This window comes from Accipiter gentilis, chromosome 20 (assembly GCF_929443795.1).
Source record: "Accipiter gentilis chromosome 20, bAccGen1.1, whole genome shotgun sequence".
In the NCBI taxonomy this organism is placed as follows: Eukaryota; Metazoa; Chordata; class Aves; order Accipitriformes; family Accipitridae; genus Astur; species Astur gentilis.
The window spans coordinates 11,893,620-11,917,341 of NC_064899.1; the positions used below are offsets into that span (position 1 = coordinate 11,893,620).

The 23,722-nt window shown below is 42.8% G+C and overlaps 1 protein-coding gene across 2 annotated transcripts in view; it reads left to right on the forward strand.

Annotated features, from left to right (window-relative positions):
- The first annotated feature begins 3,066 nt into the window (after positions 1-3,066).
- The window catches only part of CDH20 (cadherin 20), a 118,090-nt gene continuing 97,434 nt past the window's right edge, over positions 3,067-23,722 (forward strand). For both annotated transcript variants that reach the window (XM_049823826.1, XM_049823828.1), the window contains exon 1: positions 3,067-3,159. The gene's annotated coding sequence lies outside the window, so the exon portion shown is untranslated. The remainder of the gene's footprint in view (positions 3,160-23,722) is intronic.

Sequence of the window (23,722 nt, forward strand, 5' to 3'; positions counted from 1 at the left end):
TGCTGCTTCTTCCAAGTTTTCCTTGTAGGAGAACAGTGTAAATAGCTTGCAGCATACAATATTCTCTTGTTCAAACAGTGGTAGCAAAATGTTTCTTTCATCTGTTGGAAAGCCTCTAAATTTTAAAACTACTCAGCATGCTGCATTCTTTAGTATTTTTTACTCTATTTTGTATGGTTATAGCATTATGTATAGTATGGTGGCAGGGAGAACATCAAGTATTGGAGAGAAAAGATTCAGTCCTTTCATGTAAGGACATTTAATCACAACTGTGCTTAATAAAATGTTCTATATTCAAGAATTGATTTTTATGGTTCATGTAGGGTATGAGAGTTAGGGTCAGTTTCTTTAGTTTAAAATTGTGATTTTATTTTTTGGTTTTGAGGAATTAGGCAAGATACATCTTCACCCACCTGTTCTGTATATAATATGTGCATTCTGCATGTGAACATTTGAAAACGTCTCTCATTTTTCCTGAAAAAGCTTGGTGGTTGAAACCATGTAATGTTGAGACAGGTGAGTTGATGGACACATTCTTTGCAATGTACTCTCAACTCTGATTTCAGAGGCATGGAAGAGCACTGTTCAGATTGTATGATTCAGCCCTGTACTAGGGGCGGGGAGCACGAGACACTCAGTGAAAATTAAGTTCCTCCTATTTTACTGTATGTCACACAACAGCTCTTAGAAAAGATAAGTCACAGGCACATTACTGAAAAGTGTCCCTGTGAAGGAAGACTACACATGAGGCAGAAATTAGAGTATGCAGCCACATCTGCTTTAGTAAACAATGTTTGGATAACCTGTTCGGCTGTATATGTGAAACTGAGGAGTTCGTGTATTAAATGTGTGGATTTTTTCCAGTGCTCGCTCTGTATATCATAGAATTCTTTTGGGTTTTCTGTGTCATATATGAGTACTGCATTATGTACTATATATGAATCCTAAATTATAACCTTAAACAATAGACAGTATCTGCATTTTATCTTCATGGTTCTGTGGTATAAGCAATAATCAAAGAGCATCCACTGCAGTCGCCATTCCATTAAAGCTGTCATATGTATTTCATTCTAATTTATTTTCTCTTACTGCACTCCAACTTGGGGGAAAAAACCCAAACTCACAGACTACACTCAACCTGAGATGCAAACTTTTCAAGTGGCATCTGTTTAGCCTTTTAAATTATAATCAGACATATTCTGAGTATACTATATAGTGAAGCAGAGAAATAGAGAAGTGTGCATACACTGCAAGAAGCAAGTATTGTGAATAAAATCCTAGTTTAGAAAAAATTACACCATGATTCAGTAACCACCTCAATTCTAGGGAGAGGTCATTGCTCTTGTAATCAGACTCCCAGCAGTAATGGTGTACTGATAACTTTCCACGATGTTATTACAAGTATTCTCTCCTAATATCGGGGAAAAGTGGTACTGAGGGGCATGTTTTGCCTTATCATTATCAGAAGCGTGCTGAGTCTCGGATGCTGACCAACGATGCTGACAAGAGCCATTTCTGCTTCCTTGGAATGTTGCACTAAAAATGTTCAATCAGCCTGAGGAGCCCAAAGATGAACATGCAATAGAGGAAACTGGGAGAACATCGTATTGCTTCCCAACACATCAAAGTATTCATTTATCATAGCTGTAATTCATCATTTGTGTTGGGCACTTTGCCAGCATGCAAACTTCCAACGATTTCTCTCCAGAGATTTGAATGCCCTTTTTCTTTTGTAATGCGGAAATCACTATGTTATCGTTAATACGAAAAATGTGGGGCCAGAAAACTAGCCAGTGTGACCTTAGTTCTGCAAATAGTCATTAGTGTAAATCTGGAGAGAAAAAAAAAAAAAAACCAACAACCAAATCTTGACTGTATAATCTGAATCTTCATCTCAAGATCTAATTGTTGAGGGACTGGCAGCATCCCAAGGAATGGATAATGAGATTTAGAGTCTCCTACTGCCAGTCACTGGCTTGGCCACAGCTCTGCTCTGAGTTTAGTGGAGTTGCTTGAGATTTACCAATTTAACTGAGACTGGGAATGGGCTCTGCTGGCAGCGAAAAGAAGTTATCACTACAGGGAGCTATTACAGAGGTAATAACCTTCTCGTGCCCAAGCAGACAGGTTTCCCTACCTCTTTCACACGTACGTGTCATCAAAGTTGGTACAAGTTTGCTACCTTTCCACACTGTGCAGAAAGATGAAGGCTAGCACAGGGACGGTAGGAGAAATATCTGCCCTCCTAGTTACTTTGGGTCGAGATTGAGGCGAATTGGTAGGCAGAGAGGATGCCTTGTCCTGCTGCTGCCTTTGCTGCTGTTGTTCTGTGGGTAGGGAGTATTTCAGCAAGTCTGGCAGCTTTTATGAACACTAAAATGATCTTTAACAGTGGATGTAAAACCCCTTTATTATTTGGTTGTTTTTCCAAAGTCTTACACAAACCCTCCAGGAAACTGTACTGTTTACCCCCATAAAAGTAGCTCCGACATTAGTCTCAGGACGTTTATTAACTAAAATTCAGCCTTCTAAAGAAATTCAGCTTTCAGCTCCGTACCCTTTCTGTTAAATACAGCAACGCTTCGTCTCTCCGGCGTTACTTTTGGTCTACCCCAGCAGCCCATCTTCTCCCAACCCGCGTGGTGCGTTTGGACCCCCCCCCCCCCCGAGATATAGAAAGCCCTGCAGATTGGGGACACACGGGGGCTGCTTTTCCCACAGCCGGGGAGCTGCCCGGGGCCCCGGGGGCAGCAGCTGGGGGGGGGGGGGGGGGGAGGTGTGGAATTCCCGGGGAAGGGGAGCGGGGGCGGCACCAACCGCTTCCCGCAGGTCCCCGCGGTAGCGTTAGACCCGCCGCGGTATTCACGGGCAGCGGAGCCAGGGGCAGCTCCGGAGAGCGGGGCGGCCGCGGGGCTCCCCTCTCCTCCTCCTCCTCCTCCTCCTCTTCCTCCTCCTCCTCCTCCTCCTCCTCCGCCCCCCCCAGCCTCCCTCCGCAGCCAGAGCCAGCAGCGAGCGGCAGCGCTGCGCGAAGGCGCCCGGCGCGGCCCCTGCGGAAGGAGCGGCGGGGGGGGGGGGGGGCGGCGATGTGAGGGGCGCAGCCGGCCGAGGAGGGAAGTCCCATCGCCGGGAAGGCAGCCGGCAGCTCCTCCACGCTGCAAGGTAAACCCGTCCTATCCTTCGGGGACTTTTTCCGCCGCTCTTTTCCTTTTCCCCCTCTTTTATTCCCTTTTTGCTTCCCTCTCGTCTTTTTCTTTATTCGTGTTGCTTTTCTTTCTTTCTTCTTTTGTCCCCTTTCCTTTTTTCTTCATTTTTTTTCTTTCTTCTCCTTTTCTTCTTTTTCTTTTTTTTTTTTATTTATCCTTTTTTTTCTTTTTTCTGCCTCCTCCTCCTTTCCCCGGCCCCCTCGCCGCCCAGCCTCAATCGGAGGGCGAGGAAGAGGCGGTGAGGGACGGAGCAAGCCCACACCGGGTCGCTCTGGAGTTTGCCTGGGACCATCTTCCCCCCCCCACCCCCCCACCCCGCAGGTGCACTGCCGCGGCGGGCGGGGCCGGGCCGGGCCGGGGGGGTGTCCCGGTATCCCGGTGTCCCGGTATCCCGGTGTCCCGGTATCCCGGTGTCCCGGTATCCCGGTGTCCCGGTATCCCGGTGTCCCGGTGTCCCGGTGTCCCGGCTCGCTGCCGGGATCCGGGAGCAAGTCGAATAGACGGGGGGGGGGGGGGGGGGGGACGACAAAAGGAGCCGCCCGGGGCACGGAGCGGCTCCCTCCAACTTTCCCGGGGCGGAGACGGTGGGGAGCCGCCGCGGGGGGGGGGGGGGGGGGGGGTGGCGGGGGGCGTCTGCATAAAGTGGAAAACCTATCGGGGAAAAAGAAAGAGGGGGCTGCACAGTAGGAGCTGGAAACTCCCCCCCCCCCCCCCCCCCGTAGCCCCCTCGCCTCGCCGGGGCTTCCGAGGAAGAAGCGCTTCCCCCCCCCCCGCCTCCCCGGGGGGGTCCGGGGGCTCCGGGACTCGGCGGGCGCTGCGGGAGCGGCGCGGAGGGGGTGCGGGGGGGGGGCACAAATGGTAAAAGATACGGAAGGAAGAGACCCAGGGGCTGGGACATAAATCAGGCAGAATATATGGGGAGTTGATGAGAATAGGTCTTTTCACCCTTAAAAAAAAAAATAGCCACTTTGGAAGAGAAAAAGGAGGCTGATTATTGGCATCCAGCTCTGAAACCCAGGCAGCTGATGCTGAGGGGAGCCAAAGGGAGCAGTTCTTCTTGGTTTAAAAACAGCAAGACAGTCTCTGCCAAAGATTGCTGTAAACACTGAATAAAGATTTCATTGTGGCTTGGTGTGACTGGAATAATTAGGCAGTTAATTGTTCATTCTGATCTTAAAGTGCAGTAATCAGTAGTGCACAGTTGGAAAAATACGGGGGAAAGGGAGGAAAAATAGCGATAGGAAAATGATAGGAAAATGTATCATTTTTTCCTCTTCCGCAGGTTTTCTTTCCTTTTTTTTTTTTTCCCCCCCTTGGTGAGACTGGGAGCACGTGGGTCCCGGTCTATTTAGATAGAGAACACCTTTGTAAAGCCGGGGTGTAATTGTGCTTTTGCTGCCACTGTGTCAACATCATTTTGGTCTGGACAAAATCAAATTATGAGACTTAAAGAAATCCTATTTTATGGAAATGAAATCTGAAGATGCCTGGAGAATGAACATCTTAACTAGATTGACTAATACCAATTAATGCATTTTACTTATGTGTGCACTTTATTGCCAACTCAGCAGGGATGAAAGCTAATGGTGCCAGCTTTTGTGCTGCTCTAAGACATTTTTCAAGCAGGCACACAAGGTTTTAATGGTAAACTGTTTTGAGTTGTTAACACTGTGACTGTGTTCCCGTTCAACTCGAGTTCCTTGCAGTGGTGACTCTTTCATGGTAATCTAATGAAATGATCTCTTGTTACGCTGTATTAGCTATTCCCTGTGACACAGCAGGAAAATACAACCTGTGTGTATTTGTACTGGAGATGGTTATAAGTTGTCGAGCAAGATGCGCGTACAAGGAATAGAATATGACTTACTGATATTAACTGGAAGATGGCACCATAGGCAAAAAATGTTTTTCTTTCCTATACAGTATGTTTTTCTGTATATAAAAATTCATGATAAAGAAGCATAATAGGTGGATTAATTATCAGAAAGGATGGCAGGATGCTCTATTTAAAACCAAGAAAATTTACAAAGTAGTCCATAGTCATTTGAGCAAAGTAAATGGATTACCCAAAGTCTAACTGTAAAGGAAACAGACTCATCTTTCACATAACTTCCTTGACTTTCAAGTAGTTATATGAAAGATTAATTTGGCTCAGAGACATTCATGTAGCCTGCCCATCCATCATAAATAAATAAATAAATGTGCTGGAATTGGGCAAGGTTTAAAAAGAAGTTCAGTTAAGTGTAATTATCTGTCACTGCACATACAGAAATCTAGGAGCTACCCATTACCGAAAAAAACCAAAGAGAGAGCTTTCATTCAATGCTGAAAAGTTAAGCAGTTTGTTATATTTTGTTGAAGTTGAGTTTTTTGAAGGTTTTGACCTGCACTTTGTGAGATTTTTGTGGAAAGACAAGTGGAGAAAACACGAGGCATGTTGTCTGTCTAACAGTATAAAACTAACATAAAACACTGCAGTCTTCGCTCAGGTCACAGAGTTTAGAAGAGCAAGGACAGAATGGTGACTCCAGACTTTTGTCCAAAATGATGGTGTAAAAACCTCGTAACAATTGGGTATGTAAGGGTCAATGATAAGATCCACTTTACAAGCATTTTTATTAAGCTGTTGAATGTGCTTTGTCCTACCACAGTGATACGCAGTATTCTGTCTATGGAGAGTATTCCTGATTTAATTCCAAGCTATACTGAAAAGACTTCTTCAAGGCATTTTACTTATTAGTACAGTTTAGAGGGGATGTTACTAACTTTATTTGCACCTATCTAGTCTGAGAATCCTAGGGATGTTCTACTCTTCTTACAGAAATCCAAAAAGTGTAGTGATCAAGTGATCGCGTAAGAGACACTGCTCAAGTTTCTGCTTGCGATGTTCTAAGGGAATGTTTCTAAAAATCTGCATAGTGTACCCCTTACACAAATGCCACATTAACCTCTAGAATAACTTGAAGACCAATAACAAGATTTTGAGAGAAGTCTGAACAAAATTTACCAAGCGGCTTCTCATTTCTGTAATAAAATGCATCAAAACCACACTCTAGCCACCACAGTAAGTTTGGGAAGAGGTCTTCCTTGCATTGTTATAACATGTTTAGCAAAATACGCAGAGTATTATACGCTTCTATTCAAGGAAAACATTTGCCATCAAATTGTAGTTAAACCCTGAATACTATCTTACACCTAAAAGTTGTTTGAAATGCACAGTACATCTTCGTAATAAAATTGCATTGTCACAGACATAATTGTTATTCATAACAAGTAGTGTCACAAACAGATTCCATCCCTGTAAGTATTGAGTCTCAGTCAGGCCAATTATGACTAAATTACTGCATGTTCTCTGCTGTATCAACTAATTAAAGGGTAATTAATAAAATGATAATTTCATTCCATGGCAATGTCTACATCTGGTTGTCATAGCAGAGATTGTTTGACATATGGTTAAATGGTCAGATACTACATTGTATGAATGCAACATTTGCACAGAACACCTGGCAAGCTAGAGGAATTTTAACCCTTAAGACATGAATTCAAGAATCTGTGTCAATGTGCTGTTAGACCGGTTTGCTCATTCTCTCCACCTAGTCTTACGCGTTTAAGAAAATTTAGTTCTCCAAGTTAATTTAAGTAACTCTCTTGGGGTGAGGGAAGAGTGGGAAGAGGACTTGGGATATTAGATTGGAAATGAGAGATAAAATAGTACTGACTTGTCTTTGTGGGAAATAAAATAGGTGGGTCTAAATTAATTTCTGAGAGGAGACTCTCCATTGGTTCTCCTATTACTGGGAGCTTCCCCTTTAAGGAAAATCAGGCTGGAATTAGCATGGAGACAAAATTATCTTTTTTTCCAAGATACAATTGTATGCCAGGATTAAGACTGAGGTTGTGGTCACAACAGCATGAAAAAATCTGCATTGCAGCCTTCCCACACTGTACCTGTCACATGTAGATAAAACAAAACTTAGCTCCTCAAGGACAGTAACCATAAAATTCACACATGCTAAAGAAATGAAACAATCTTTTATCAAGTCAACAGATGAAATGAATAAACAATTCTACTGTAGATACCTGATGTGCAAACTAATGTATGCACATACTCTGAAATATCAGTGGCTGAAATTTTCAGGGCAGCCCATACATATGACTTTATACATAGCTTAAGAGAATATATCTTAAGCCCCAGACTTGCCTTGAAAAATTTCAACCGCTGCTGTTTCAAAGTATGCAAAAGGCTGTATTTCTGTCCTTTAAAGCATAGACTGTAAGTAGTGATACTTCAGCATGGGTTAAATGACAGTTTCTTATCTGTACTGGGTCAAGCTGAATCCCTCATAAAACTAAGAACAAGAAATGGAGTAACAGGCATAATGTTTTCCTTCTCTTTAGGAAAAAAAAGAAAAGCATAAAAAAGGGAAAATAGCTAGTGCTTTTTCACAAATAGAGCAAAGTAAAAAGGATGCAGTAAACTGCAGGAAGACATGAAAGTCTGTCTTTTCCCATGCAAACGATCCTCAATGAACAGTTCCCCCAGTGAATAGTCAGGGTCGCTCATCACCTCGCGCGGTCAGGTGCAGAGCGTGGCCAGGGATGGTTATAAAGCGCTGTTTGTCTGTCTCTCTGAGAGCCTGAGTCCTGCTTCTTGAGAATTTCCAAGCGCACGGATCCATCTCATTTTCATTCTGCTCATGTAACTCATTAACACCTGGAAAATCTTTTATAGCATTTAACTGCATCAGATGCACTGTCCGGCACATGTTTTCTTAATAGGGCTTTCACTGTGGTATTGTCAAAGAGCCCTTATGTCACAGCTGGGAACATGAATCTGTCATGTCAGTACTGTACCTTGTTTTAGACAGTAATAGTGTATGAGTGTGTTTTATGGAGGAGCCGAACATGCCCATATACTGCGTTGGCAGGGAAGAATGTGCAGCTTGTTCTCCTAAATAAAGATTCAGGCTGGTGGTAGTAGAGTACTTTGTACCATTTAAACACTGCTGCCTCTAAGGCATTGCACTTCAGGAAAGGGAAGTTTGAGGCAAGCAAGACGTGTCTTAGTATTTTAGTGGTGTAATGCTGCTAGTTAACGATATGTCATCATTTACATTTCATTGGGAAAAAATTGCCAGAGGTTTCTAATTCAGCAGAAACAACTTAACTAGAAGTTGATATGAAAGTCCTTACCCTGGGAATATTTGTTTTTAAAACGGGTTTGATTTAAATATATTTGGCAATATAAGAAGAAGGGGAAGAGAAGTAAATGCTTCTTAATTCCTTATGCTTTTTGCGCCCACTGGATCACTGTAAAACCCAGTTTAAAATAGATTACTTTGTAGCTCTGTAATCAGAATGCCTTGGGTAATTAAAAAAAGGATAGAACTGTGAAAACTGACTGCAACGCATGTGTAAGACCTACTTTTTTCACAGGAATTTTTAGCATAGTTACATACATTTCATCTGAAAGCTAAACACTTAAAATTCACCAGCTACAACGCTACCAAGCGTGTCATGATGGTATTCCAAAAGATGGAGCCCATCTTTGAAAAGAGTTTGCGGACTTGAGAAATGGTAACTGTTGTGAAGGAGTTGACTCGGGTACTCATTTAAAGAATGAATGGATGAAAGAAGCATTTCATGCAGTCACAGGAGGTTCCGATTTTTAAACTAATTGTTTTGCTTTGAAAAGCTTAAGTATAGTTTATATGCTAAGAAATAAATTCAAGGGATTTCAGATGCTCAAGGTGAAGGTATGCTGTCAAATGCATTCTGTATGTTTAAAATGTTTGTCTCTGCTGGTTTTGTAATAGTTCTTCAAAAGCCTGAGCATGCAGGGGTTGATACCCCAAATGGTAACCAGTCCAAGCTTAAGCCGGAATCAGTGAAACACTGAGGTGTTCAGGTTACAGTACTGCCTTCTGAATTTCTCTCTTGATTTTCTCCTTTTTGCTATTTGTGTCGTCTCCTGGTTTTTCTGATCGTGACAGTATTGAGGTACTCTTGTGGGTCCATGCCCTTAGTTCACATCCATGTCTTCACCAAAGAGGGAAGGAACAGGGCTGATTAGGGCTGCCGTGGGGCCTCTGGGGAGAACATGTGGATTTGTTTCTCAGTAGGGCCTTTCTGTAAATTATTCGCTTTTTTCGGAAGGACTGAAGCCCTTCATGCTTCTATGTAGATACCCAGTGGAGCAAGCACCCACCAAACCGCGTAGGGTTTGCCCTGCTGCACTATGCAGCACCCAACAATGTAGCCCGAGAGGTGCTAACCATTTTCAAGTTGAGAGCACACCAGGGCTGAATTCTTCTACACGATTCCTTTTAGACTCCTACAAAAGCAAATCAAAGATAAAAAATGAGTCTGTGTAGTTGTGGTGGGTTGACCCTGGCTGGACACCAGCTACCCACCAAAGCTGCTCCATCACTCCCCTCCTCAGCTGGACAGGGGAGAGAAAACGTGCCAAAAGGCTCGTGGGTCAAGGACAGGGAGTGGTCACTTAGCAATTACCATCACAGGCAAAACAGGCTCGACTTGGGGAAATTAGTTTCATTTATTACCAATCAAATCAGAGTAGGATAATGAGAAAATAAAAACTAAATCTTAAAATACCTTCCCCCCTCTCCTCCCTTCTTCCCAGCTTAACTTCACTCCTTAATTCTCTACCTCCCTCCCCTCCAGCGGCACAGGGGGATGGGGAATGGGGGTTGGGGTCAGTTCATCACACGTTGTCTCTGCCGCTCCTTTCCCCTCGGGGCAGGACTCCTCACACTCTTCCCCTGCTCTAGCGTGGAGCCCCTCCCACAGGAGACAGTTCTCCATGAACTTCTCCAACATGAGTCCTTCCCATGGGCTGCAGTTCTTTATGAACTGCTCCAGCGTGGGTCCCTTCCCCAGGCTGCAGTCCTTCAGGCACAGACTGCTCCAGCGTGGGTCCCCCACGGGGTCACAGGTCCTGCCAGAAAACCTGCTCCAGCCTGGGCTCCTCACTCCACAGGGCCACAGGTCTTGCCCAGAGCCTGCTCCTGCATGGGCTTCCCATGAGGTCCCAGCCTCCTTTGGGCATCCCCTGGCTCTGGCGTGAGGTCCTCTCTCCCCGGGATGCAGGTGGAGATCTGCTCCACCGTGGACCTCCCTGGGCTGCAGGGGGACAGCCTGCCTCACCAGGGTCTTCCCCAAGGGAATCTCTGCTCCCCCTCCTTCTGCACTGACCTGGGGGTCTGCAGGGTTGTTGCTCTCACATGTTCTCACTCCTCTCTCTGGCTGCAGTTGTGCAGGTTTTTCTTCCCTTCCTAAATGCATCATCCCAGAGGCACTACCACCGTCACTGATGGACTCGGCCTTGGCCAGCAGCGGGTTCGTCTTGGAACCGGCTGGCATTGGCTCTGTTGGACGTAGGGGAAACTTCTAGCAGCTTCTCACAGAAGCCACCCCTGTAGCACCCCCACTACCAAAACCTTGCCACACAAACCCAGTACAGTAATTAACCTTTCTACATGCCTAGGTATTGCGAGACACAGTTAAGAGCCCTTGCAATACGTAACTTAGTTACAGCAAAACAGGTTAAGGATTGAGTGAAAGGCTTAACTATGAATTTCTTTGTTTGCATGAGTTTAATTTAGAATTGCAATCATGCTGTAACATAAATCAAAATAGCAGTAGTAGATAACTAGTTGGCAAAACCCTTAAGAATAATATAGGTACCTCATTAGATTATTATATATGGAGTGCCTTTTGTGTGCTTAGCCCGTTGCTGAAATTAGTCTATTTTTTAATTTTAAGATACTTTTGAAGAGAACAGAAGTGCTTTAACAAGTGAAGTTCTGCTGACTCTCAGTGAGAATTAAGAGACTGACTTCTGGAAAGGGGAGCTTCCTAAATGAAAAGAACCATTTCCCTGTAAAAAGTATTTGAAGTTTTGCCCTGAGCGTCCTCCAATCCGTGCATAATCTGGAGGGCATTAACCATTCAGGTACACATTATATATTGCTTGACCTGCAGGTATAATATATTAAGGCTTCGCAAAAAATATATGGTTTTAAGGAACAGATTGAAGAAATAAGATGGAAATCAGCATGCCTTATGAGGGGCAGACAAATGCCTCCCCAGAAAGGGAAGTTTAGGAATAGTGTGTATCAGTGGTGCATGTCTGTTTTAGTTGGACCCTCAGTTCCTTTCAGTGTCAGAGGAGGGCTGCATGTGTCAACCAACTACCGTATCTCCTGAGAGGAACCACTGCACTTGCCTGTTTGGTTCGTGCTTCCCATATGGCTTTGCTGTAGTCTCGTGTCTCCTTCAGAAAGTGATATGGGGATGGGCAGGCACCATGCAAACAATTAGGGCTGCCTGCTCCTCATGAACGCCTCTAAGGCAAGGGGGAATGAGCACAGGCTGGTAAATTTATTCTGATAGCAAGCCTAAACATCCTCTTTTCTGGGCATCCCGTGGACACACGGGGAAGAACCTGGCAAATAACGAGTGCACGTCCTTGATAATGACAAGGGGAAGAGCTGCTAGGCCTATTGGAAAGGCAGCAGTCAACTATTGACATTATCAGACCTGTAGCCCACAGCCCCGGGCACCTTACGTCCCTGTGACCCTCCTTGGGAGGAAGGGCCACGAGGAGCAGACGCGTTGCCCTGGTAGAACAGGCTCCACACTAAGCACTCGTAGCGGAGGAGGCACATAGGCACGGTGCTGTAAGGAAGAGCTGAAATCAGCCTTCAAGCAGTTGACAAGACAGGATCTGTCAAACCAGCCTTCAAGAGGACAGAGAGCATGTTGAGAGAAAACGATGATAATAGCAACAAAACCTGGCGGAGACTGAACAGAGGGAGAAGCTGCAGGAGAGCAAGAAAACAGAGGATTTGTATAGTGAGGCAGAGAGAAAGAAATGACAAATGTCTTCATAGAATAACAGAGGCAAAAAAGGACAGATCTGATCAGTGGCAGGTATAGAATTTGGCTCTGGCTTGGAGAGGGACTAATACAAAAAGAAGACAAATAACTGTTTCACAGGCTTGTGAATGAGCGTGGCAGAAAGCAGAGCAGTTTGTGGTAACAGACAGAGATTGGAATAACAGCAGCTGGATCCCACAAGAAATCTCCAGGGTGAGTACAGGATATTGGAGGGGGGTTGTAAAAAAATCAGACTCCTAGATTAGCGTGTGAAGTTTCAGGTTATGTCTCATCAATATGCCAAGAGAAAGGCATCTATCAGCAATGTGTCATAGATATTAGGGTTATATACATAGTGGAACCGTTACGTAGAAATGCTGGACTGAATCATGGCTAAACCTTTCTTGTGTAGTATAGACTTTGGAAAGGTTAATCCTCATTAGGGTGAGTTCAGGGGCATTGCTAAGGGCGCTGTGTTAAATAAACTGTGGTTGAGGATCCACTCTTTTAGGTGGGCTAGTTGTGCTGACTCTTGCGCATGGTACATCTCAACATGAAGTCAAGGACTAGGGAACTGGATGTTAGATTCAAATGTGTAGAAGAGAATTGGCAAAAAAAAAAAAAAAGGGGGGGAAAAAGAAAAAAGCAGCTCAACACTGAGTTGTCAGTCTGCCTGTCTGTTCTCCTTGCCTGTTTGCCCCAGCTCTTCAAGTGCCCTCTTGCTTGTTGTCATGCTGCTCTGGGGCAGTGGAAGGAGTTCCAATTAAGACTCATCTGTGTTATGATGACTGCTAAATATGTGCCTATTAGTGAGGCAATGAATGAACCATGGCTAACAGTAGTGATACCCAGTATAGCCATTAACTGTTCCTTACTAACTATTTGCTATCTCCATCCCATTCGTTTTTCACCTTTGGGAGAAGGCACTCCATTGCACTATCTCTGTAATCCCTTACTGGGTTGTATAAGTGTTTTTGCAGAATAAATATATATAATGATGTGTGGCAGGTACGTGCTTATTTTTTACTATAAATTCCTAGCCTCAAAAATGCATTTTGATTAAAATCTGTTGCCACTTTAATCCTGTTGCCAATCAACCTTTTGACTACAAGGTCCTTGTTTTGTTGAAACAGCAATAATTGTAGTATCAAAAATAACTTATAGGGTGTTCTACTTGTTTTCTTCTTCATGTATCAATTTAGTAAAACACCAGTAAAATGCATATAGATAACCATTTGAAATAGGTTTTTATGTGATTTGTTCTCTTTCTTTTCTAAGATACAAGTGCTTCAGTGTTAATACCTTTGCAGTGGGCAAAAAGTGATTGTCCCAGCAGTGCATGGCTAAGATTTTTGAAGCTACTGTAGGATCTGGACACTTAAGCTCCCATTATTTTTAATGATTGCTGAGCATCAAAATTCCCATGTAGTTACAGTTACCTACCAAATTGTCCTCAAAGAGTTGGTGGACCAAAACTGTTTTTATTCTGAAATAAATTAACTTCTTTTCTCCAGGAACTTAACAAGTTATTTATTGAAGAAGCAATTACCAAATGTCATAACATATTTGACTTACTAGCTGTAAATATCCAATCTATCAACCATAACGTGCATTTAAAAGTGTTTTTAAGTCCATTGGTCTTTCTTTAACCTCTTTAGGAACTATCAAGAGGGGACTGAACCACTTAACTTCCGATTTAAATTATCATCCTATGCAGGATGATTGTTTTATTGGAAGACGCCCTGCATTGCAAGGCTCCAGGAGAGTTGGAAGAAAGTCTGTGTTCTATGTTAATGATTGCTGTCATCACTGGCTAAAGAGATATCTTTGGTTCTGTATGCTCACGGGCTGTTCAGACACATGTCTGAAATCATTGCTTTGATGAACTTCTTTCTATGATAATTTACTCATCAGGGTACCATTTCACAATGTCAATCTGTTACTTGAAGAACATTTACGTGATGTAGTGAAGTAGAATACAAATTTGAGCGATATTTTATACAGAGATTTTTCTTTTCTGATTTGCTTTACTGCATAGATAGAGACCACTCAAAGAGCATCCCCCTGCTGCATAACCCTACTGCCGATAGTAACTTCAGTAACAATCATACAGTTCTTCTTTAATGCTAGCAATCTCCGTAAGGATAAGAAACACAGGGTAATGTAATGCTGCATAATCTGAATGTTCAGCATTAGAAAAATCTCTCATCAATGAAAAAAAGGTAGAGTTTTTTTTGAGAGCTCAATACTAGATGAAAGTATTTAGAATGGAGATAATATCAGCAAACTGCAAAGGAGGATATGTTTGAAAGTTCTGGCCATATTGACCAATAAACAATTTATAGAGAGAACACAAACAAACCGTTAGAATATTTTAAGACCGTAGCTTCTGACAAGTATACTTTATTTATGACTTTGCAGTACAGTCTTCTCCAGTATGTTTACAGGAAGTGCAAAAAGAGAGAAAGGGGGAAGAGGCAGCATTCCCAGTGTTTTATCCTCTTGTCCTCTGCCATGTGTGGGGTATTCTCAACATCAGTAAGATAACCTCAATATTCCCGTCTCAAAAAACCCTGGAGCTAGAAAAATCACAGATGTGACATGTTAAATGTTTAAGGAAAAGGAGAGGAAAGAATGGTTCTGCGTTAGCTGAAACTTGTACAATACTGGTGCCAATAAATGAGAGCCGCAGGCACAGCCAAGTGAGGCTGGGTGAAAAAGGAGGCAGGGATGGGGTGGGAGAAGCATCCAGCCTTAGCACAAGTTCTGCCACTGTTAGGTACCCTATTGGCAAAGCCAAAGGTTCACAGTCGGATGGGATTATATGTCTAGATAAGGACAATGTTTGAACTTGGCTCTGAATCTCCCAATACTGTAGGGTTTTTGTTGCTTTTGTCCACACGGTGGGTCTGGGTGCTTGACGCGTTTAGGCTTCTGAGACCAAAGCACCAGGCAAAGATAAAACTTCTATTAGTAGTTATAATTTGTGGTTTAGAGGTGCCTGCAGGTGCTAGGTATGATACAGACCCCTGTGCTGTACAAACACATGGGACATAGCGCTGCATCAAAGTGCTTGCAATCCAAATACCAGAGCTGGGAGATCACAGTTCTATTTTGCCAAAGCTTAGATTTCAAAATCATTGTGTTTTAGAAGGAAACCAAAGCTTTTAGAAAATGCTCAGAGAAAAGAGCTATCAGAGCATTCACATTTATGAATGAATAGGTCAAGATTTTGATTTGTGTCTCAGGAAGTCACAAGATAGAGCCCTGATCTGAGAAATCTTTCCCTGGAAAATGTTGAAGTTTGTATGTTTGTGGTAAAAAAAACCCCAAACAAGTGCTTTTTTTACTTGAAAGAGAATGTATCTAGAAAATCAGAATGTTGCTGAACAAGTTCTGACCAGTGGACTAAAAACCCAAGGCAGAGTGATGGTAGGACAAGGCCAGAGAACAGCATGGGCCATTAAGGAACAAGGTGGGAGAGAAGCCAAACACTGGAGTCAGGCCCCCACTTCCCAGTCCCGTACCATCAATTTGCCATCCCAATTCACCAGACATTTTCCTCTTTTCAACCTAGGCCAAAGGGTTGCAAGCCCTGGGGTCAGGAAGACATCTTTGCTTTTGATGCCCACCATTAATGCCAAAGCACTAAGGGGTGCCAGTGTAAGCCCTGCTGTAACAGGTGTCCCTTTTGACATCTTGACATCGTGGCACGAGACCGTCACGCCACCCCATAGCCAAGGAGGGGTCCCTTTTTGGGGAGACTGAGCACCACTTACTTCCTAGGGCAGCACTGCTTCCAGCCCACCACTGGAGAAACACTGGTGTGGAGAACCTGGAGCAGAAATAAACACTTCAGGAGGGCCTTAACAATATTTTTCTGCTTTAAAGGATGCTCTGACAGTGTTGGTTAACTAGACAAGTGTTCCTCTAACAAACCTATCGAGCTTGATAAATGGTTCTCTATCAATATCCTAATTTTGCTGGATCTGACGAGCAGCTTTTGGAGTTCAGAGGCAGAAAAAGACTGCTTGAAAGATGTCTCTTACAAGAAGCTAATTGCATGCAGCATTTTCAGAAATATTAGGTCAGTTCCTGTTCAAAAGTTGGGTGTCTGTTCTTCTTTAGTGGCAACAAAATTAATTCTTCTGGGCTTGGGGAAAAAAAGGAGTACTTTGATTTTTACCAGTTAATGTATTGGCGATTCTTACTTCAAATAACATTTTTAAGTTTTAAAACATTCCACAAAGGAAGAGATATCATTTCAAGGATGAACGCTGGTGTAAAATAATTCCAACAAAATTGATTGTGTTATAGGCACTATGTTTATATGACTTTTGTAAAATACTGCTTTTTTTAATGCTAATATTTCAGCAGTAGAAAAGAAATATTGCAGTTGAGTTCTCTTCTGGACACATACATAAAAATACCATTTACACCAGTACAGCAATGAAAACAATGTGATTTAAGTGGGGAGAGATCTTTCTCCATAGACCATATTCTAGTTTTAATTACACCCTATCTATCTTAAAGATCCAGGATTTACTGTCTCAGGACAGACTCATGTCTGGGAAAATGACCCATGTCAGTATTTCAAAGAAAGATGTAAAATATCTTTACAACATGGCATGTGTCTATGTTATTCTGCTCTTTAATACACTAATGCAAGCTCACTGGTTTCCATGGGATTATGCTGGTGAAATTAGAATGAGGTTTCACTCAAAGAAGGTCTGAGTTTTGTTCACAGTAAGCAATTGACTTTTGATTGCTTGATGGTCTCTGATTTTTTTTAAATTAATTTTTTTTTTTTTTTGTGTAACAGTGATGACCCCCCCCCCCCCCCCCCTTTGGCTTGGTCATTCTATCCATCATGATGACCTCCTGATGACATCTCTACCTTATTAAGAGTTTTATAGAAAAGTGTTTATTTCCAATATGCTTCTTGATTCCCAGGTGTAAAATATTTTTTAAAACCACCATTACTATGAAAGTAATGATGAAAAGGGTTCCTTATAAATAGCACTTTTAAAACTTGCAGTTGTGAGAAAGATTAATCTGAAATGCTTTTCAAAGTCCTTCTTTATCTACACATCACGCTGAGACTCTAGCTTGATACTAGTGTTCTTACCTGGTATTCTGCCTTGATAGTCCTACTCAAAGGATTCAAAAGGCAAGCTGTAATAAAACAACCAGGTTTGATCACAAAAGTGTCAAATTAAGTATTTTCCTGTTGTTCATTAAATTTGAAAATATTCATAGGGAAAATAGACCTTTTGGCAAAATGCTCCGCAGAGGAAAATCTGGCTGACATATATATTTTGTATTTGGAATGAGATTTTGCAGTGGTGTGAAGAATCTTGAGAACAGCAGCACCATGAGACTGCCATGCCTCATGGAGCTCTAAGCCTGACTGGGGAGAAGGATCCGTGGGGTAGGTAGAGACAAGTGGGTCAAGAATATCAGCTCCCAGTTGTGGCCATTTAGGTGGAGTCAAGGAGCAGTGTCACCACATCCCTCCTGCCCCCCAACACTAAACATTTTATTCCCAAAACTTCAAGATGACCCATTTCATAACATAGAAGTTAATATTTTTCTTCTTTAAACTGATTTTTAAAAAAATTATGGAGAGATAAATTACATTATTTTGGTTTTTTAGCCTGACTCGGGAAAAATGCCAAATACTATAACTTCTTGCAAGATGGAAATTTGGGGGTTTAATCTGATATAAAAATTGTATGATCATAGTAAATATTCTATCTTAAATCTCTTGTAAAAGGAAAAATAATCGGTACTGCTACATTTCTCTTCAAATGATCCTTAGCTAATCTAGACTTTATAGTTGGAGTGAGGTTGCAACCATCACTCTGTGTGTGTGTGCGTGACTGGAGAAGTCCTGGTCATCTGAACCTAGACTCCAAAGTTTCCTTCATGCAGAAGAATATTTTCAACATTAAATCCCTCCAATATCCTGTAAAAGTGAACTCTGGGAAATGTGTCAATTAAAAATATAATGGAAGAGAGAATGAGTAACCCCCAAGAGAATCTTCTTCATGAATGCAAAAAGTTTTGAGGGCTTGGGAATCAGCCCTTTCCAGTGAGATGAGTCCTTCCAGTGGGATGAGGAGCAGGAAATTCCAAAAATTCCTTGGCTTCAGGAAAATGAAAGTGACGATCTCTTAATGCAGCGTGAGAGGTCCTGCCCTGTCCTTTTTATCCACTGAAGAATCATCCAACTAATGTGTTAGTGCTATTTTTTCTGCTGATAATATAAATTAGATCCTTACGCTGCAGTTCTGCCAAAGAGCCATCTTCTTTTCATAGCCTTCTGTTTCGCTTTCTTACTTGATAACGACCCTGAAGTGGCCTTGCTATTATGCGTGTTTTTAGCCTGAGCTCATCCATAGTATTGGAACTGTAGAAGTGCTGTTTTGTGCAACCTGTAGAAAGACAAAGACACAAAGCTGGAAAAGTGGCATCTACCTTCCTTTATGTACTTCCTTCCTGATCTATAGTGAAGGCGTGCAATGTGCTCGAAATGTTTCCTGAACATCCTTGCACCTCTACGAGCGCATTTGTCCACTTACGTGTTTCAAAACGTACATTGATATCCTCTTTTCTGTGCTTCTCTAGTGACTGTTTGGAGAGGACCTCTAGATGACATGACATTAATCAGGAAAGACAAGAAAAAAAGCCAGTGATCGATAGAGTAGGTTTTACTATGTATTGTCCCAGCACGTAACATACCAAAGCAACAGGCTCTTTCGAAATGTTGTGGCAGGTAGGCATGTGCTCAAAGCTGGACTTGAACCACTTTCACACATGAAAGAGATGCAATTCCAGGGCATTATCATCCCCAGCTCCCTGTGACAGCCTGTGAAGTTTGCACCTTTCTAACAGCCAGCGGGAAGCTGCTCTTTCTGGGAAGCCAGACTGAGACCTTGGCACTCGCTCCCTCAGAAACTAATGACCATTGCAAACCCCACCACCTTCTCCTTCACAAGCAAGGTGCTGCTTTTTTTTCCTTCCTAACATATGGCAGCGTGTACATTTAAAACAACAAAAACAAAGTCCTGCCAAAACAAAACACTACACTGCATACCCCGTTTTCCCTTGGGAGCAGGATAAGAGGGAGTATGAACCACACATGGCAGATGTTGGTCGTTTACTGCTCTACAGGAAGGCACTCGGATGCCGAAGTGACGTACGACCCCATGGGGAGCAGAGCAAAACAACTTCCATGCCCCCTCCGCAGCAGCGTGAGAAACGGGGCCGCTGTATGCGTGGAAGCAGTCAACCTAAAAAGATGACCGGGAACAAGTGCCAACACTAAGCAGCCTTAGTGTTTCCACTAGGTAAAACCCTTGCTTTGGAGGATTTAAGTAGGACAGAGCCCCACGCTGGGTTTCTTTTTGGCCATGGGCTTCACTCCCGTGTGCACATGCGTGTGTGCGAGCATCGGCCAGTCTAACCCAGGCAGTGCACGCTGCAAAAGTTCAAAGCTTTTGGATCCCTCTTCATTGCTTTTTTTAGGGGCTGCCTCTGATCTTTGCTTTTCATCCCTGGATTTATTTGGAAGCATTTCTGCCCTGGTTCTTCCTGTGGCAGGTTGCGTGCAGATTGGTTTTTCTGGCATTCAGTGACCATCCGCGTTGCTTTGTACATAGTTTACATCTTCACGGGTCGTAATGAAACCGAGACTTGAAGGAATAACTGGATAAGCAGGCCTCTCTCTCCAGCTGTCATGTCTAGTTGTGGCAGAAAACTGGTGTTTCATTGTAAAAGATGTTAATTTCAATCTGAGCTGTGGCTGTGTTGAGAGGAGCATAAAAGGAATTCTTGATTATCTATATCAGTACCGTTGTCCCCGGGGACAGGCTCTGAATCTTCAGATCACATATGGCAAGAGTGCTGTGATAAAATATGCATCAATAAAACTTCGCAATTTATGATAATAAAGGAGTGGAAAGTTTTATACACTGTGATAATTATTCCTGACTGGTATTTTTTCCTTCCTTTCATTGCTCTGTACGCCTTTATTTTCAAGCCTTTTCTACGTGTTGTAGCAATGTTTGCATCATTGAAACTGTGGGTTCACAAACTGGGGCGCTCGCCTTGTTTCTAGGTCCCTTGACCTTCTGTAGGCATCAGTCCGCTTCTGAAGCAGCAGGAATTTGCCCTTTTGGGGACGGCTCCGCAATACTGTCACTCCTTACTCTTCTTCCTCCTCTGTGCACGCACACCCACTACATCCAGCATGAATTTCGGCGTAGCTTCCGAAAGGGATCAAATTATATTCCTCTGATCTTTCTTTGCATATCTCATTACTATAATCGATGAGAGATGCATACATTTGCATGAAGGTAGCATTTATCCCATATTGCATGTCACCTGCATTGTTTTAAATGTATTTCATCTAAATAGAGTTTTTATTCTTTTGAAATAGGAAAAATAATGATATGTTTACACTCCCAGGAAGTAAACAGTGGACTATTAAATACAACCAATATATTATCTGTGACCTTATTTTTTTTCCTCAGCTCATTATATCTTTGGTGGCCATAGTATGAGAGACCCTGTCTTCTGCTTCAGCACACTTGATAGCAATTAATCGTATAGCTTGAATCGTATGGCCTGACAGTACAAACCGCTTGCATGCTTGGGTTCTGGCTGACTTCAAAGGGACTTCCACATGTCGTGTTTACAGGCAGCTCTCCTTTACTGAACACCCTCACTGACATGTTTGCACAGCGTCTAGCGCAGTGGGATCTCAGGCTTTACTGGGACATCTAAGCCCTGCTGTAACACAAATAGTCATTAGTACCGTCTGTCTCGTGTTTTCCTTTTTCTTTCTTTTCTCCGTATTTTACGTCAGTTGGCCTAACAGAAATAAATCCGCCACTTTTATCCTTTTCTAGGCTTATTTCTCCACAATTAAATACAAGCTGGGAAACTACTTATGGGAGACAGTTTAGCCATTAAGCCTATCTCAAGAACATTTTCTTTACTCATGCTCACTTGACTAAATTGTGTGCTCCTGCGCAACGGTAGCAAAATACTTATCTTGAAGCACTTTGCTTATTTCCTATCGACTTCAATCACACTTAATCACCTGCCTGAGGTTCAGCGTGTGCTGAAGGGCTTTGCACGTTTGGGGACCAAGGCCCCTCTTAGGAAATCCATGCCTATTCAGTCCTGCATGTTCAACCTTTCCCCAGGTTTCTGCAGGTGCTTGAATTTCATCAGAAGCAATGAGATTTAGATCATTTATGTAAGCAGTTAAATGGACTTTGACATCTTTAAAAGTTCTGCTGAATCTGGGCCTACCTGATTAAAAGAACGCAAACGTTTAGCAAAAAGAACAGATCGATTTATAATAGGAAGGCTATATGCAAGTACTTTCCTTTTTTGTACAGCTGCAGTTGAAAAGACAAAATGTAATACTATTAGTTCCACTTTAAGGAGTGATGAGAGATTTAGGTTACAAAAATAATCATTTCTAATTATACAGACATAAGGAGGAGTGGACGATAAGGCCAGCAGTAAAAAAAGGGTCTTGCATGGTTTTTTTCTACCTCTGCATTTGTGTGAATTAATAGGAAATTACAGACTATTAGAAAGTTGATTGAATTTTGTTTTTTAACTTCGCTGTTTTTCATTAGGGTGATCCTAAAAGCAGGTGGCTTTCAATTAGTTTTGTTGACAGTGCTGGCTAATGTTGTAATGATCCTTGGGAGAGGGAAAGAAAAGAGATTTATTGCAGTAGGGATAAGCTAGGCCAGGCAAAGAGACAGAGTACATAACCACTAATTAACTCATGTAGTCATTAAAAAAAAAAAAACCAAAGAAGAAGAGGAGGAAGGAAAAACAACATGCAACCTGAAAGAGGATTGTAAAGCATTTCTGCACTGCGGATCAGACCCTTGAGCTTTCGTTACACTGTGCATATCATATTAGATGGTATATATGAGCCAATTGCATATAAATCACATTCTCCCAATGTTGCAAGTCCTTGTCACAGAGCATATTTAATTTAACATTGTAATATTTATTTTCTAAAGTTGTAAGTAGGCCAAAACATACCCAGTAAAACGAGCATTCTGCCACAGCACAGTGCCTGGCCTACTATCCAGTAGAAAATTAACCCTAATTCATCATCATAGTGACCCTATGCCAAATAGCTATTTCAGATGCTCCATTCCTGCCCTTCACTGACTTTGTAAAGTGAAGCTGTAGCAATTTTGCCTAATTCAGTTTGGATTTTTAATTACATCCATTCCATTCATTTGTTTCCACTTAAAACCATCATGTTGCGCTTGGGCGACTTGTAAGCAAGCTTTGCTTGGTCTTAGTATCCTTTAGGGACAGGCTTAAGCCAGAAGGCCCGTATGTCTGTTGAAACGATGTCAAAGGGGAACTGCTATCTCAGACTCGAACTAGAAGGCTTTGTTTTCTGGCACAAAGGGTCAAAGTCTGCCTAGTTATTTCCATGTGTCCCTTCCCTCCCCTTCCCTCACTCCCATCAGGATTATTTTAAATTCACATTATGGATGAGCATTTGGATGTGCATACACAGAATTCACTGGAAAACAGAGGCCCTTTATTGTTCAAAGCTCCTCTAGAAGTGATTTGTTTCGGACATTCCTCTCACAACCGTTTGTACATCTCTAAGGCCAGCAAGATTTCAATCAATCTGCTAGCAAAGTCTGTTTTCAGACACCGTGTGGAGAAACCTGAGAAGCTTCAAGCGTTTTTAGTGTCTGGGGCTTTTTTATTCTTGATAAGAATTAGTAGCAATTGATTAAGAACATGTGTGCTTGTTTCACCTATTATTGGGGTGATTAATACTGTGTTTTGCATTACATCGCAATACAGCTGGTTCTTTTGCTCCTCCCAGGATTAACAGAGATTGTATCTGATTTCTGTAATGTTTTCTACATTTGTAGAATGGGCATATTTGGGCTCCAACGAGGCTGCGAAGTGAGAAGGCTGCAGAAAGGACACTGAGATAAGGCAATCTGAGTGTTCTCACTGAGTTCCTGCCAGGCGCAGATGAAAATGTTTCGTGGCAAAGTCTATCAAATTGCATTTATCTTGTGAATGCAGATTATTCCTAAGAAGTTACGGCATGGGAGGAAAAGGTGAAATTTATTTAAATTAATATTAATTTAAAAAAAAACAACCCTGGATTTATCAAAGTCAGGTGACTTCTGGTTTTGACATTACAAAAGTAAAGCTTAGCTGTCGTTTCTTAGGTCTAGTACAGCTCTGTTTATGAAGAAAAATCGGACCATATGGGAGCATATGGAAAAACCAGAAGGTTAATATTTGCGGAAAAGTACCTCCTACAGGTGGCATTATAATTAACCTTGCGGGTCCTGAGCGCACACACGTCAGTCGAGCGCGCACGCGTGCCACGTCCCTGCGTGGGGGACAGGAGCACGGTTCCCATGCCAGGACCGCCGGGAGCCACCCGGCCACCCCAGGGGCTCGGGGCTGGTCCCAGGTGGGGGGTGAGGCTGCCGTGGTGCCCCCCGGGATCCCCTTCCCCACCGGGGAGCCCTGGGCAGCAGCGATCCCCCACGTCCCCCACGCAGCCAGTGGCCGAGGTGGAGGGGGGC